The sequence below is a fragment of the Lipophrys pholis genome, assembly GCF_963383615.2.
Source record: "Lipophrys pholis genome assembly, chromosome: 6".
Lineage (NCBI taxonomy): Eukaryota > Metazoa > Chordata > Actinopteri > Blenniiformes > Blenniidae > Lipophrys > Lipophrys pholis.
Window position 1 is genome coordinate 1,036,294 of NC_137629.1, and position 15,193 is coordinate 1,051,486.

The window sequence follows — 15,193 nt, forward strand, 5'->3', positions numbered from 1 at the left end:
GCGTCAATGCAGACAGAAACTCTGCGGTTCTGAATAAATTATACAGATTTTAGTGGAACCAAAAGTGGTTGAGATCAGCAACCACACACTTAACAATCAGCCCTGTCAACAGAAAGCTGTTGTGCTTCAGACGTGAACGAAGGTTAGTTTCTCTGAGCGTCGCCCAAATCCTCCCCAGGTCAGTCAGGAACTCAACGCCAAACAAAACAGGGTCGAAGTCAGAATGTAGCGAGTCATTAAAGGCATTTACTGTCATTTACTGTCATTTACTGTCATTTACTGTCATTTACTGTCAAAACAAACTGGTCCTGAACAGCCACCACAACTCTGTGTGTGTGTGTGTGTGTGTGTGTGTGTGTGTGTGTGTGTGTGTGTGTGTGTGTGTGTGTGTGTGCGCAGACCACGTCTGTGTTCACCTCCTAACAACATGTGGGATGAAACACACACACACACACACACACACACACACACACACACATACATATATATTAGGGAGGTCCCGATCACAGTTGTTTGCCCCCGATACCGATCCGATTTTTCAGAATTGAGTATCGGCCGATACCGATACTTTCCCGATCCGATACTCACATTACTATTGCAGAGATACTCAATAGTGTATTTCTGGATCAACTAAGATGTCTGAAGCTAAAAGCAGAAGCTTTGTTTACCTAGAACTTATTGTAAAACTCACTTATTGAATCAAGATTCTTCTCAGAATGACTTAAGAACTTATTTAAACTTTATTCAGTCAGAACAACAAAAACCCAGTTACACTCTGCAGTCTTGTTTCTCTTATTTATCTTAACTTAAACTACTTCACCTGCATTTTGTGGTAAATAAATCACTATGAACACGGCTCAACACGAGGCTTCAGGGCATGTAGTACACATACCAGGCCTTTAGGGGCGCTGTGACTCACCAAACACAACAAAAACGCAGAAGAAGACAGACCACATAGACATTTAGAAGTAGACTCCTGCACATAAACACATAAACCACTATATAACTCTAGTTTTATAGGTCTATGGCTTCGCTAGACCTGCTTCTAGCTTCTGCAGCTCTACCGGAGCTTCTAGTCCCTGATTGTTGTGGTTATTAGGTGACGTAGTGGTTATTAGGTGACGTAGTGGTTATTAGGTGACGTAGTGGACGTCAGTTTACGGCAGGTTGCACACGGGGCTCGCTTTATAGCAGCTGACGTGAAAAAGTTATTTTTTTTTTTTAAATTGGCTGGATTTACAGATCCCCGATCACTCACAAGTCACCAATAATGGCCCCGCTCCGAGATCTACCGATCAGATCCCTGATATATATCTATATATCTATATATATCTATATATCTATAGATATATATCTATATATGCACACTTCTAACTTTCTTTCCTAAAGTGGTTCTCATCTGAATTTCTTCTGGATTTTAGTCACTCGTACTTAAAGTTTAGATTCCCAACTTTTGTTTCAGTCGTTTTCTCATCTTAAATCTTGATGATGAAACAGAATTAATGTTTTATGAGAAAAAACCTTAAAAGAGACGAGGCCTGAAACATTTATCTTGTAATAGTAAAATGCGCACCTCCTCCTGGTCTCCTCCTGGTCTCCTCCTGGTCTCTTGGTTTCATCCTACACCTCCTCCTGCACCTCCTCCTGCACCTCCTCCTGGTCTACTCCTGGGCTCCTCCTACACCTCCCCCTGGTCTCCTCTTGGTTTCCTCCTGGTCTCCTGGTTTCATCCTACACCTCCTCCTGGTCTCCTCCTGGTCTCCTCCTGGTCTCTTGGTTTCATCCTACACCTCCTCCTGCACCTCCTCCTGGTCTCTTGGTTTCATCCTACACCTCCTCCTGCACCTCCTCCTGGTCTACTCCTGGGCTCCTCCTACACCTCCCCCTGGTCTCCTCTTGGTTTCCTCCTGGTCTCCTGGTTTCATCCTACACCTCCTTCTAGTCTCCTCTTGGTTTCCTCCTGGTCTCCTGGTTTCATCCTACACCTCCTCCTGGTCTCCTGGTTTCATCCTACACCTCCTTCTAGTCTCCTGGTTTCATCCTACACCTCCTCCTAGTTTTCTCCTGGTCTCCTGGTTTCATCCTACACCTCCTCCTAGTTTCCTCCTGGTCTCCTGGTTTCATCCTACACCTCCTCCTAGTTTCCTCCTGGTCTCCTGGTTTCATCCCTACACCTCCTCCTGGTCTCCTCCTGGTTTCCCCCTGGTCTCCTCTTGGTTTCCTACTGGTCTCCTGGTTTCATCCTACACCTCCTTCTAGTCTCCTCTTGGTTTCCTCCTGATCTCCTGGTTTCATCCTACACCTCCTCCTGGTCTCCTGGTTTCATCCTACACCTCCTCCTAGTTTCCTCCTGGTCTCCTGGTTTCATCCTACACCTCCTCCTAGTTTCCTCCTGGTCTCCTGGTTTCATCCTACACCTCCTCCTGGTCTCCTGGTTTCATCCTACACCTCCTCCTAGTTTCCTCCTGGTCTCCTGGTTTCATCCTACACCTCCTCCTGGTCTCCTAGTTTCATCCTACACCTCCTCCTGGTCCCCTGGTTTCATCCTACACCTCCTCCTGGTTTCCTCTTGGTTTCCTCCTGGTCTCCTGGTTTCATCCTACACCTCCTCCTGGTCTCCTGGTTTCATCCTACACCTCCTCCTGGTCTCCTGGTTTCATCCTACACCTCCTTCTAGTCTCCTGGTTTCATCCTACACCTCCTTCTAGTCTCCTGGTTTCATCCTACACCTCCTCCTGGTCTCCTCCTCATCTCTGTGCAGGTAGATTCTGAAAGAAGAGCCAGGAAGTGAGTAAAACCTTCTCAGGTGAAGTGAAGAAAGGAGGAGGTGATGAAGGGAGGTGAAGAATCTGCTGCTGTAACTTCCTGTCACATTATTGATTGTTTTAGCTCATTAGTTACACAATCAATCAATATCATCAATAACAAGCAGCAGTGAAAAATATCAAAAAGCTATTTTGAACCTGTTTCTCTTCTCTAAACCCGCGAATACAATCTGAACTGTGAGCTGACAAACTGATCCTCTCTGCTGGACGCCACTTCACCTTGATCAATACACCCTGATCAGTTCATCCTGATCAATTCATCCTGATCAGTTCATCCTGATCAATTCATCCTGATCAGTTCATCCTGATCAGTTCATCCTGATCAATTCACCCTGATCAGTTCATCCTGATCAATTCACCCTGATCAGTTCATCCTGATCAATTCATCCTGATCAGTTCATCCTGATCAGTTCATCCTGATCAATTCACCCTGATCAGTTCACCTTGATCAGTTCACCTTGATCAGTTCACCCTGATCAGTTCACCCTGATCAGTTCATCCTCTGGCGTTTTAAACAGTTTGACACCAACAACATTAATGGAGACGAATCTGATACCCAGTCACTTTCTATTTCTCTGATCTATTAATGAGTCTAATAATAGTGATGATAATGATAATAGTGAGGATGATGATAATAGTGACGATAATGATAATAGTGAGGATGATGATAATAGTGAGGATGATGATAATAGTGATGATAATGATAATAGTGATGATAATGATAATAGTGAGGATGATGATAATAGTGAGGATGAAAATAATGATAACAATGATACTGATATGACCCCCGGCCAGCTCAGTAGGTAGAGCATGAGACTCTCAGTCTCAAGGTAGAGGGTTCATGTCCCACGCCGGGCGCCACCTTCCTCTGGGCTCTCCACCTTCCTCTGGGCTCTCCACCTTCCTGGGGGCTCTCCACCTTCCTGTGGGCTCTCCACCTTCCTGGGGGCTCTCCACCTTCCTGGGGGCTCTCCACCTTCCTGTGGGCTCGCCACCTTCCTCTGGGCTCTCCACCTTCCTGGGGGCTCTCCACCTTCCTGTGGGCTCTCCACCTTCCTGGGGGCTCTCCACCTTCCTGTGGGCTCTCCACCTTCCTCTAGGCTCTCCACCGTCCTGTGGGCTCTCCACCTTCCTGGGGGCTCTCCACCTTCCTGTGGGCTCTCCACCTTCCTCTAGGCTCTCCACCTTCCTGTGGGCTCTCCACCTGCAGGAAGGTTCTTAATGGGTCAATGTGATCTGGGTGACGGTGCTCAGACTGACACCACCACCACCCGGGAACGGAGAAGAGGGAGGAGATGGATGGATAGTAGGGATGATAACAATGATAATAATGATAATAAAAAAAATAATAATAATGCTAATGCTAATGCTAATGATAATGATAATGATGATGATGATGATGATGATGATGATGCCAATGATAATGATGATGATGATGATGATGATGATGATGACAATGATGACGATAATGATGATAAAGATAATGATGATAAAGATAATGGTGATAATGATGATGATAATGATAGTGATAAAAACAATGATGATAAGGATAAGGATGAGGATGAGGATAATGATAATGATAAGGATACGGATGAGGATGAGGATAATGATAATGATAAGGATACGGATGAGGATGAGGATGAGGATGATGATGATGATGATGATGATAATGATAATGGTAATGATAATGATAATGATAATGATAATGATAATGATAATGATAATAATAATAATAATGATAATGATGATGATAATGATAAGGATAAGGATAAGGATAAGGATACGGATGAGGATGAGGATGAGGATGATGATGATGATGATGATGATGATGATGAGGATGATGATGATGATGATGATGATGATGAGGATAAGGATGAGAATGATAACAATGTCTCACTGCAGTAAAAAGGCGTCAGAACTTAAGAATGTGTCCCTGATGAATCAAGCAGCTTTGCTCATTGGTGGGAAAGTGCTGATTAATTGTGTCGTAGCCTGTGAGAAAGTCCGCCCAGCGCAAAGCACTAATTACAGGCTGAGACAAAAGGGGACAAAACTCTCAACAAAGGCTCGTCTCATATCTCAAGACAATGAGGAGCCAAAGAATAGAAGTTAATGAGCTGCGTCACCTGGCATCTGCTGGACGGACATGAGGCCCTGAACGCCTCTTCATGCATGTCTACATGTGCTTTTTCAACTCCTGCCTGCCTTTTGTTCCCCAAACATTATCTAATAGATCAGAAAAGACAAGATCAGGAGACGCAAACCTGTCCAGGAGAAATAGAGTTTCTGTCACGTCTCTCAGCGTTTCCCTCCGGTTCAGTCACATAAATCTCAAAATGTGTCCTTAAACGAGGACAGAATTTAGGAGTGAATGTGAGCAGGATTCAGGAGGTTCTATTCTATTCTATTCTATTCTATTCTATTCTAGTCTATTCTATTCTATTCTATTCTATGTAAACAGAAATTGTTTTTTTCCTTTCTGCCTCTATTTCATTCTTACTGGTTATTCGACTGTTCGACTGATTAGAAGCCGGTCCTCCATGATTGTTAATAGAACTACATTCATGTTGGGAAATCAAAACATATATACATTATATACTAAAATATACTATTATATATAAACAAAACATCATGTGAAGCAGGAATAAAACTTATTTTCATTAAAAGAAATCACCAAATTCTTTACATACTTCAATAAAACTATATTATACACTTTAATAACATACATTTATGTATATATATATATATATACAGTATATAATGTATCTGCCACAGTAAAGTGAAGCAATATAATATGGGGGGGGGGGGGGGGGGGGGGTTCTAATGTAAATGACACTGTTGGTCTAAAACGTTCTATAAATAGAGTTGGAAGAACATTCCATTTTTTTTTGTTGTAATTTTAAGAAATTGTCCGTCAGGTTTCTGAGAGTTTTTTGGTAAAAACATCGGGATAAAAACAAGAATACATTTCCATATTTTGCCTGTTTAACTTGGACAAAATACCAAAATAATTCATGTTTGATTCGTTCTTTTAGTGAAAACATGAAATTATATTTAGAATAAGTGTGTTTTGTGACTTTTCATCTGGAGTTTTAAAAGTGGTCCTGGAAAGGAAAGGTTGTGCTGGAGTTGTTCTCCTGTGTCTCTTCAGACTGACGTTACCTGATACGAAGGTGAGGTTTCACTGTGCTGACGTCTGACAGGTGAGAGGAACAACAGGTCAGAGTGAAGAAGACGATGGTGAAGCCCGACATGATGAAGCTGAAGATCCAGCAGCAGCGCTCCGTGCCAGATCTTACCCCTCGCCACTATCATATCATTGTACACAGAGAAAAGGGCTCACTTTTTATTTACGCCAACTTTATTGCCAGAATATTGCGTTTAATTGCTGTCCTGGATTCCCCGCTGCGGTATAGGACGAGTCTGAGACGATTACTCAAAGTAATGGAGCATAATGATGCGTCGCCGCGGCCTGGAGCTCAGGTCAGGGGTTGGACAATGTGAACATTCAGCTACTTAGCTTCCTTTGCAACTTTGTGACAAAATGTGTTTGGCCAACACCAATTAGGATCCTGGTCCTGCCTCTGGTCACTGGGTTTGACGGAGGGGGTCGTCCAGCGACTTGACGTGTCCCTGAGCACGAACAAGCTGGCCTGTGTCCTCGCCCCAGTAATTGGTGTCCCTTGCAACGTGCCGCTTCCCAGGCCGTCCTTTGTGTGGCCATGGCAGCTCTAAACGAGGGGAGTCCGGACTTTAATGGGACTCCTGGGAGTTTTAAACAAACACAGGGCGACCCCCTGCTGTTCAGCATGTTGCATAGAACAGCTGGGTGTCTCCCCCGGCAGCCCCAATCACCCCCCCCCCCCCCCCCCCCCGGTCCGCTGCCCTCTTCCCCCCGCAGGGCCACTGCCCGCTGCACTCAGACTCGCATGGGGAGGCGGAGCCTCGGGCAGGTCTGCTCTCTGATTGGCTGAGGCGGAGGAACGTCAGGGAAGGATGAGGGAACTCTGCGGTGTCTGTTTGTGTCTTCAGCTGAAAAACCTGATCAACTTCAACTTCATTTATATTTACCAAATACAGCACAGGTGATTCTAGGTGATCCAGACCAGCTTCAAACCAACTGACTGTTGAAAGGTAGGGTAGGGTAGGGGAGGGGAGGGTAGGGGAGGGGAGGGGAGGGGAGGGGAGAGTAAGGTAGAGTAGGGTAGAGTAGGGTAGAGTAGAGTAGGGTAGGGTGGAGTAGGGTAGGGTAGGGGAGGGGAGGGGAGGGTAGAGTAGAGTAGGGTAGGGTATGGTAGTGGAGGGGAGGGTAGAGTAGGGTAGAGTAGAGTAGGGTAGGGTATGGTAGTGGAGGGGAGGGTAGAGTAGGGTAGAGTAGAGTAGGGTAGGGTTGAGTCGAGTACGGTAACGTAGGGTAGATTAGAGTAGGGTAACGTAGGGTAGGGTAGGGTAGGGTTGACTGATTACCAGCCCATCACAGAACAAACAGAAGGATGAACAATGTTTCCTGCACAAATTAAAAAGTTTGAATGTTTTAGATTCAGCAGGTTTTTTAACCTGAAACTTTTTTGTTTGTTAGAAACTGAAGCTCCGGAGGAAAAAACACAAAACAGTAAAACCTCTGATGTAGGTATGACCCAGACCCCGGACCCCGGACCCCGGACCCCGGACCCTGGACCCTGGACCCTGGACCCTGGACCCCAGACTCCGGACCCTGGACCCCGGACCCCGGACCCCGGACCCTGGACCCCAGACTCCGGACCCTGGACCCCGGACCCCGGACCCCGGACTCCGGACTCCGGACCCCGGACCCCGGACCCCGGACCCCGGACCCCGGACCCCGGACCCCGGACCCCGGACCCCGGACCCCGGACCCCAGACCCCGGACCCCGGACCTACACAGATCAATCCTTGTTGACAACAGATCGATTCCCTTTAACAGCCGCTGATCTTGGAGGCAGTAAAACAACTGGTCCCCAGATTTATGAGGAATTTTCTCTTAATCAAACTGATGAAGGTCCAGAATCATATCAGCCTGAGGTTGGAAGATCGTTGATATACTTTGGAGAATCTACTGTATTTTGACCAAAGTGAAAGTTGTGTACAACAATGTAATGTACTCCGATTCGGCACTCACCCTTTGCGTTCAGTAATCTTCGTTTTGTGGAAAAATAATGATAGTTTTAAAAACTCAGATTGCTCATGGGTACAGTGGCCGGCCCGGCAGAGAAATCCAACATGGCGGATATCGGAAAGACAGAACTTGTAGTTTTTTCCGTTTTCGTTTCCGCTGGGCTTGAAATTTTCCAGGAGAAGGTGTCCGTGTTTCATGTTTGGCTGACCCGGGTCAGCGTCGGGTCGATGAAACCACTGGGCCGGTTCTCCTGTTTCTGTCAGTGCTGCGCTGGAATGACTTCAGTGTCTGGTTCTGTCTCTTTATTCTGGTGGGAAGTGGATGTTTGTCTCCCGGAGCAGCCTGAAGACGTCCATTAGAAGGAGACGTGCTCATCAATGGTCCTTCCTTCTCACCGGCTCACGTTTCAACATTTGAGCTGCTGGGAAGGAAACGTGGAGGCAACAGGAGGGTTTGTCTTCAGTTAGGCTGAATGTGTTTGTTCTGGCTGAGACCCCCCCCCCCCCACACACACACACACACACAGGCGGTTAAAATGCTTTGAGCTCCAACCCGTCCTCTAATCAGAGAGTGATCCTCACAACTGATAAATAAATCAGAAATACATCAATAAGAAGAATAAGCTTTTAAACTGAACTATAATTATTATCTTGAGGTGACAGAGGAGCTGAACTGATGAACTGATTAAATTAAGGACAGAAAAGAAACAGATGATTTGAAAGCCTGATGTTCTTTAATAACAATAACAAAATAATGATGGTTACTGGTTCCACATTTATATATTTATCTTCATCTTAAAACTGCGTGAAACTCTCATAGCTTAGAATGCTCTGCCACGTGATGGAGGAGTGTGTGTGTGTGTGTGTGTGTGTGTGTGTGTGTGTGTGTGTGTGTGTGTGTGTGTGTGTGTGTGTGTCCAGGTGAAACCTGAGTTCAGATTGAATACAACAGAAATGAACAACAAGCAGATGATGGTTATTATTTTTATAGTTTTTATTGATTAATTTATTTCAAATCTCATTGTGCTTGTTATAATGACAGTAAAGATTCTATTCTATTCTATTCTGTTCTATCTGAGATCTGTTAAAGTTGTGAGGAGTGTCTCTGTGTGTGTTTGAGGCCATGCCTCCACGTATCCAGGGATTTAGAAAATGTGTTTCTTGCTTTTACACATAAAAACCAGCGACGACTCTCCACTAACGATGATTCCTGAAAACTCTGGCCACAGTGGAGGTTCGGAAAAAACTCACAATTCATGACGTGGTGTTTTTTCCAGGACTCTGATTGGCTATCATGGCTCCATGCTTCTCCTCACACTGCCCCCTACAGGTCTGGCTGCTCATAGCAGCTCTGCTATATGTAATGGATGATTTTGTTTGTAATTGTCGAGGGGAAATGTCAGTTTTTGTTAAAACCCAGGGACATGTTAACAAGTCCTTAGTGACTCTATACCAGATGGAGCGTTTGGATCGAACGCTTTACCTCCCGTCACGCGTCTCGCTTCATTAGGCAAACGATCCAGCAGCACTTATTTTTAGCACCAACTGGAAGGAGGAATCTCACCATCAGTAACATGGAATAATTCCCACATTTTACAGGATATAAGAGCAGCGCGAGGCCGAAGGCCCCGAACAAGCTGCGTCATAAACAATCACATCCATCAGGCATAAGGAGGAAAACACACCTTGCTCGCCTTGGCAGAGAGTGTCTCACTGAAGAGAGTGAGATAGAATAAGGAATGTCAATGTTTATTATTCTAGCAGCTGAATCATCTAAAAAATTGTCTGTTGCTCCTCCGAAGCCAAAGACTTTATAAAACTCTACAATATGAGGGAAATTCCCACACAATGCTGTTGTAACGCGACAGGAGTTATTACAGCGATATTTCAGCTGTGAGACAAAACCGCAGAGAAGAATGAGGAGAATGTCTGAATCCGTGTGGACGTCCCGGAGGACGAAGCACCGGAGTGTCAGCAGGTCTTCAACGCTCACTATTCAAAGTACCCAGCAACAATGAAGGATGAGCAGGAAGCCTCCGTGAGGGGGGGGGGGGGGGGGGGGGTTCTGTCCTGTTATTGGTTTAAAATCCGCCTGCAGGCTGAAACCTCACAGGACATTCAGCACATTTCTGACTGCGTCCCGTCCGGAGGTCCTCCTCAACTATTTCTCATGGCTTGGTCCTGCAGGTGCCGTCAGGAAACAGACTTTACCTGAACACGGCACCAAACTGATCATTGAGATCAGCTGCTCATCCCACAAATGCCTGCTGCATACAAAGTCTGCATCTTCTGAAGCAAACAGGGTTAAATAATGTTCTGTGTGTCTGAGCGAGAAGATTCGACTTCATACGGGAGGAAAATGGCTGTGAAGGTATGACAGTTATGATAAACCTTTCTCTGAAACAGTCCAGTTGGAATGTGCAGCTAAATAAAACACAGGAGAGCATGTTGCTACAGGTGACAACTAAAATAAACCCGGTCAGAGGTTTGCCAATATGTTTCCAAACAGCTTCACTTGGAGTCATGGTTACCGTCCCCGCAGTCCTTCTGTCGTCAGACGCTGCGACTGGAGCCGGTGGGGGGTGTGTGTGTGTGTGTGTGTGTGTGTGTGTGTGTGTGTGTGTGTGTGTGTGTGTGTGTGTGTGTGTGTGTGTGTGTGGTCGCAGTGAAAGTACACAGAGACCTGAACGTTCTTCATGTTGAGCGACCAGACTCCAGTAGAGCCGCTCACACATCAACTCACTGCAGAACGATTCCACTTCACACATTAAAGTGATTTTCATGTTTACTGTTAAAAGATGAAACATCTGAAACTTTACTCTGTTTAAAGTTAGTCGTATTGTTGTATCCCAAGGAAACACACACTGCAGGTCGTTAAGGGCGGGGCCTCCCCACAGAGGGCGGGGCCTCCCCATTGAGGGCGGAGCCTCCCCACAGAGGGCGGAGCCTCCCCGTAGAGACAGGTGGAGGAAGGTGCAGCAGAGCACTGTGTGTTTGGTGTTTCTAACGAGACGATAAAGTATAGTGAAGAGGAAACCGATGTGTTCTCCGCAGTGTGTGGACCCCGGGGGGGCAGGGACGCCTGCCCAGAGGACGGCGGCCCACAGGGCGGCGACATTGAGCCAGAGGGTGGTGACCGTTCATCTTAAAGACTCAGTTTCTTCCTCCAATAACATGAAAGACACAACAGTTTGATAGTCTTATAACTTCAACAAAGAAAAGCAATCCATCCTTCTTGTTTGAGACATTTTCTCTCCAGATATTCTTCATGCATGAAGTCACAGAGTATAAAAGAAGCAGCAGCTATACGGTGGTCATCACAGTCGGGTTCTTTTTCTTTCAGTGGCTGTGAGGAGAACTGAACACATTCCAGGATGAATAATTGATGCTCTTCTTTCACTGAACAGGAATTCTATAAAGTGTTACCAATACATCCATTGATCAGGTATCAGGTTCAGTTCAGGCTGGTGAGCGGGGAGAGGCAAAACCCATCTCGAACTGTAATTGTGTAATTAAAACAAATTAAAAATGAAGAGTTACTGCCGAAACAAGAGAAATTATTCAACCTTCACGAGGGGTTATTTCCAACTCTGACAGAAAGACAAAGCTCAGGTTGTAAGTCGGCCGATGGCTCCGGTTCAAGCAGAATTCCAGTAAACCATCAAGACGTCACTAGAAGGCCCAGAAACTGAAGCATCTAACAGGAATGCGGCCCGAGCCATGCAGATGTTAATAATATATAATACACCTATAATTACACCTGTTCATTTCTGTCTTCACTCGTCAAAAGAACTTACATCTCCGTTCCTGAGCGAGCCGCGAGTTTACAGCTCCGAATTCAACGTAATGATGTTTGTTTTATTCTATTAGTCTTTGAGTGTGTGTGTGTGTGTGTGTGTGTGTGTGTGTGCGTGTGTGTGTGTGTGTGTGTGTGTGTGTGTGTGTGTGTGCGTGTGTGTGTGTGTGTGTGTGTGTGTGCGTGTGTGTGTGTGTGTGTGTGTGTGTGTGCGTGTGTGTGTGTGTGCGTGTGTGTGTGTGTGCGTGTGTGTGTGTGTGCGTGTGTGTGTGTGCGTGTGTGTGTGTGTGTGTGTGTGTGTGTGCGTGTGTGTGTGTGTGTGTGCGTGTGTGTGTGTGTGCGTGTGTGTGTGTGCGTGTGTGTTGGACAGTATTGTTCCTCAGTCGGAGGTTTTTCCAGCTGCTCATTGTCATATTCCAGAAATATGGACGATGAATCTCACTAAAAGTGAAACGTTCTTGTTTGTTGAGATCAACGTGATTAAAGGTGAAACAGCAGCGACATGAAAAGATTCATCCTGTTGGAGAGATTTTAAAAACAAAACGGTTTACTGAATATAATCAGACAGGACAAATGCCAATTACTTTTTAAAATGCATAAGTATGATGATGATGATGATGATGATGATGATGATGATGATGATGATGATGATGATGATGATGATGATGATGATGATGATAATGATCATCATGATCATGATCATGATGATGATGATGATGATGATGATGATGATGATGATGATGATGATGATGATGATGATGATGATGATGATCATCTAATTTATTTAAGAAAGATTGTGTATCAAATCTGGTATATGGTCCTGGTCCTCTGGTCCTGGTCCTGGTCCTCTTGTCCTGGTCCTGATCCTCTGGTCCTCTGGGAGTCCAGGACCAGGACTGACTCTGACCACCATTGTAAACTGACCTTCAAAATGCTATGAAAGTTTTATGGTTTCACTTGAAAACGATTCACCTGGCATCACCTGACACCTGACAACACCTGACATCTGACATCACCTGACATCACCTGACATCTGGCAACACCTGACATCACCTAACAACACCTGACATCACCTGATAACACCTGACATCACCTGACATCACCTGACATCACCTGACATCACCTGACAACACCTGACATCACCTGACAACACCTGACATCACCTGAAAACACCTTGCATTACCTGACAACACCTGGCATCTGACATCACCTGATAACACCTGACATCACCTGACGTCACCTGACAACATCTGACGTCACCTGACATCACCTGACAACATCTGACAATACGTGGCATCACCTGACATCACCTGACAACACCTGGCATCTGAAAAACACCTGGCATCACCTGACATCACCTAAGAACACCTGACAACACCTGACATCACCTGACAACACCTGACATCACCTAGAAACACCTGACATCACCTGATAACACCTGACATCACCTGACATCACCTGACAACACCTGACATCACCTAACAACACCTGACATCACCTGAAAACACCTTGCATTACCTGACAACACCTGGCATCTGACATCACCTGACAACACCTCACATCACCTGACATCACCTGACATCACCTGACAACACCTGACATCACCTAACAACACCTGACATCACCTGAAAACACCTTGCATTACCTGACAACACCTGGCATCTGACATCACCTGACAACACCTCACATCACCTGACATCACCTGACATCACCTGACAACACCTGACATCACTGACGTCACCTGACAACATCTGACGTCACCTGACATCACCTGACAACATCTGACAATACGTGGCATCACCTGACATCACCTGACAACACCTGGCATCTGACATCACCTGACAACACCTGACATCACCTGACATCACCTGACATCACCTGACAACACCTGGCATCACCTGACATCACCTGACATCACCTGACATCACCTGACGTCACCTGACATCACCTGACAACATCTGACAACCCCTGACAACACCTGACATCACTGACGTCACCTGACATCACCTGACATCACCTGACAACATCTGACAATACGTGGCATCACCTGACATCACCTGACATCACCTGACAACATCTGACAATACGTGGCATCACCTGACATCACCTGACATCACCTGACATCACCTGACAACACCTGGCATCTGAAAAACACCTGGCATCACCTGACATCACCTAAGAACACCTGACAACACCTGACATCGCCCGACATCATCTGACAACACCTGACAACACCTGGCATCTGATAATACGTGTCATCACCTGACGTCACCTGACAACACCTGGCATCTGACAACACCTGGCATCACCTGACATCACCTGACAACACCTGACAACACCTGACATCACCTGACAACACCTGACATCATCTAACAACACCTGGCATCACCTGACATCACCTGACAACACCTGACATCACCTGACATCGCCTGACAACATCTGACATCACCTGACAACACCTGACATCACCTAACATCACCTGACATCACCTGACAACACCTGACATCGCCTGACAACATCTGACATCACCTGACAACACCTGACATCACCTAACAACACCTGACATCACCTGACAACACCTGGCATCACCTAACATCACCTGACAACACCTGACATCACCTGACAACACCTAACATCACCTGACATCACCTGACATCACCTGACAACACCTTGCATCACCTGACAACACCTGAATAAACCTGACATAACCTGACAAGATATGACAACACCTGACAACACCTGACATCACCTGACATCACCTAACAACACCTGACATCACCTGACATCACCTGACATCACCTGACAACATCTGACATCACCTGATAACACCTGGCATCACCTGACATCACCTGACAACACCTGACATCACCTGACATCACCTGACATCACCTGACATCACCTAACAACACCTGACATCACCTGACATCACCTGATAACATCTGACATCACCTGACAACACCTGGCAACACCTGGCATCACCTGACATCACCTGACATCACCTGACGTCACCTGACATCACCCGACGACATCTGACATCACCTGATAACACCTGGCATCACCTGACATCACCTGACATCACCTGACATCCCCTAACAACACCTGACATCACCTGACAACATCTGACATCACCTGACAACACCTGACATCACCTGACATCACCTGACATCACCTGACAACATCTGACGTCACCTGACAACACCTGACATCACCTGACAACACCTGACATCACCCGACAACATCTGACATCACCTAACATCACCTGACAACACCTGACATCACCTGACAACACCTGACAACATCTGACATCACCTAACATCACCTGACAACACCTGACATCACCTGACAACATCTGACATCACCTGACAACACCTGACATCACCTGACATCACCTGACATCACCTGACATCACCTGACAACACCTGACATCACTGACGTCACC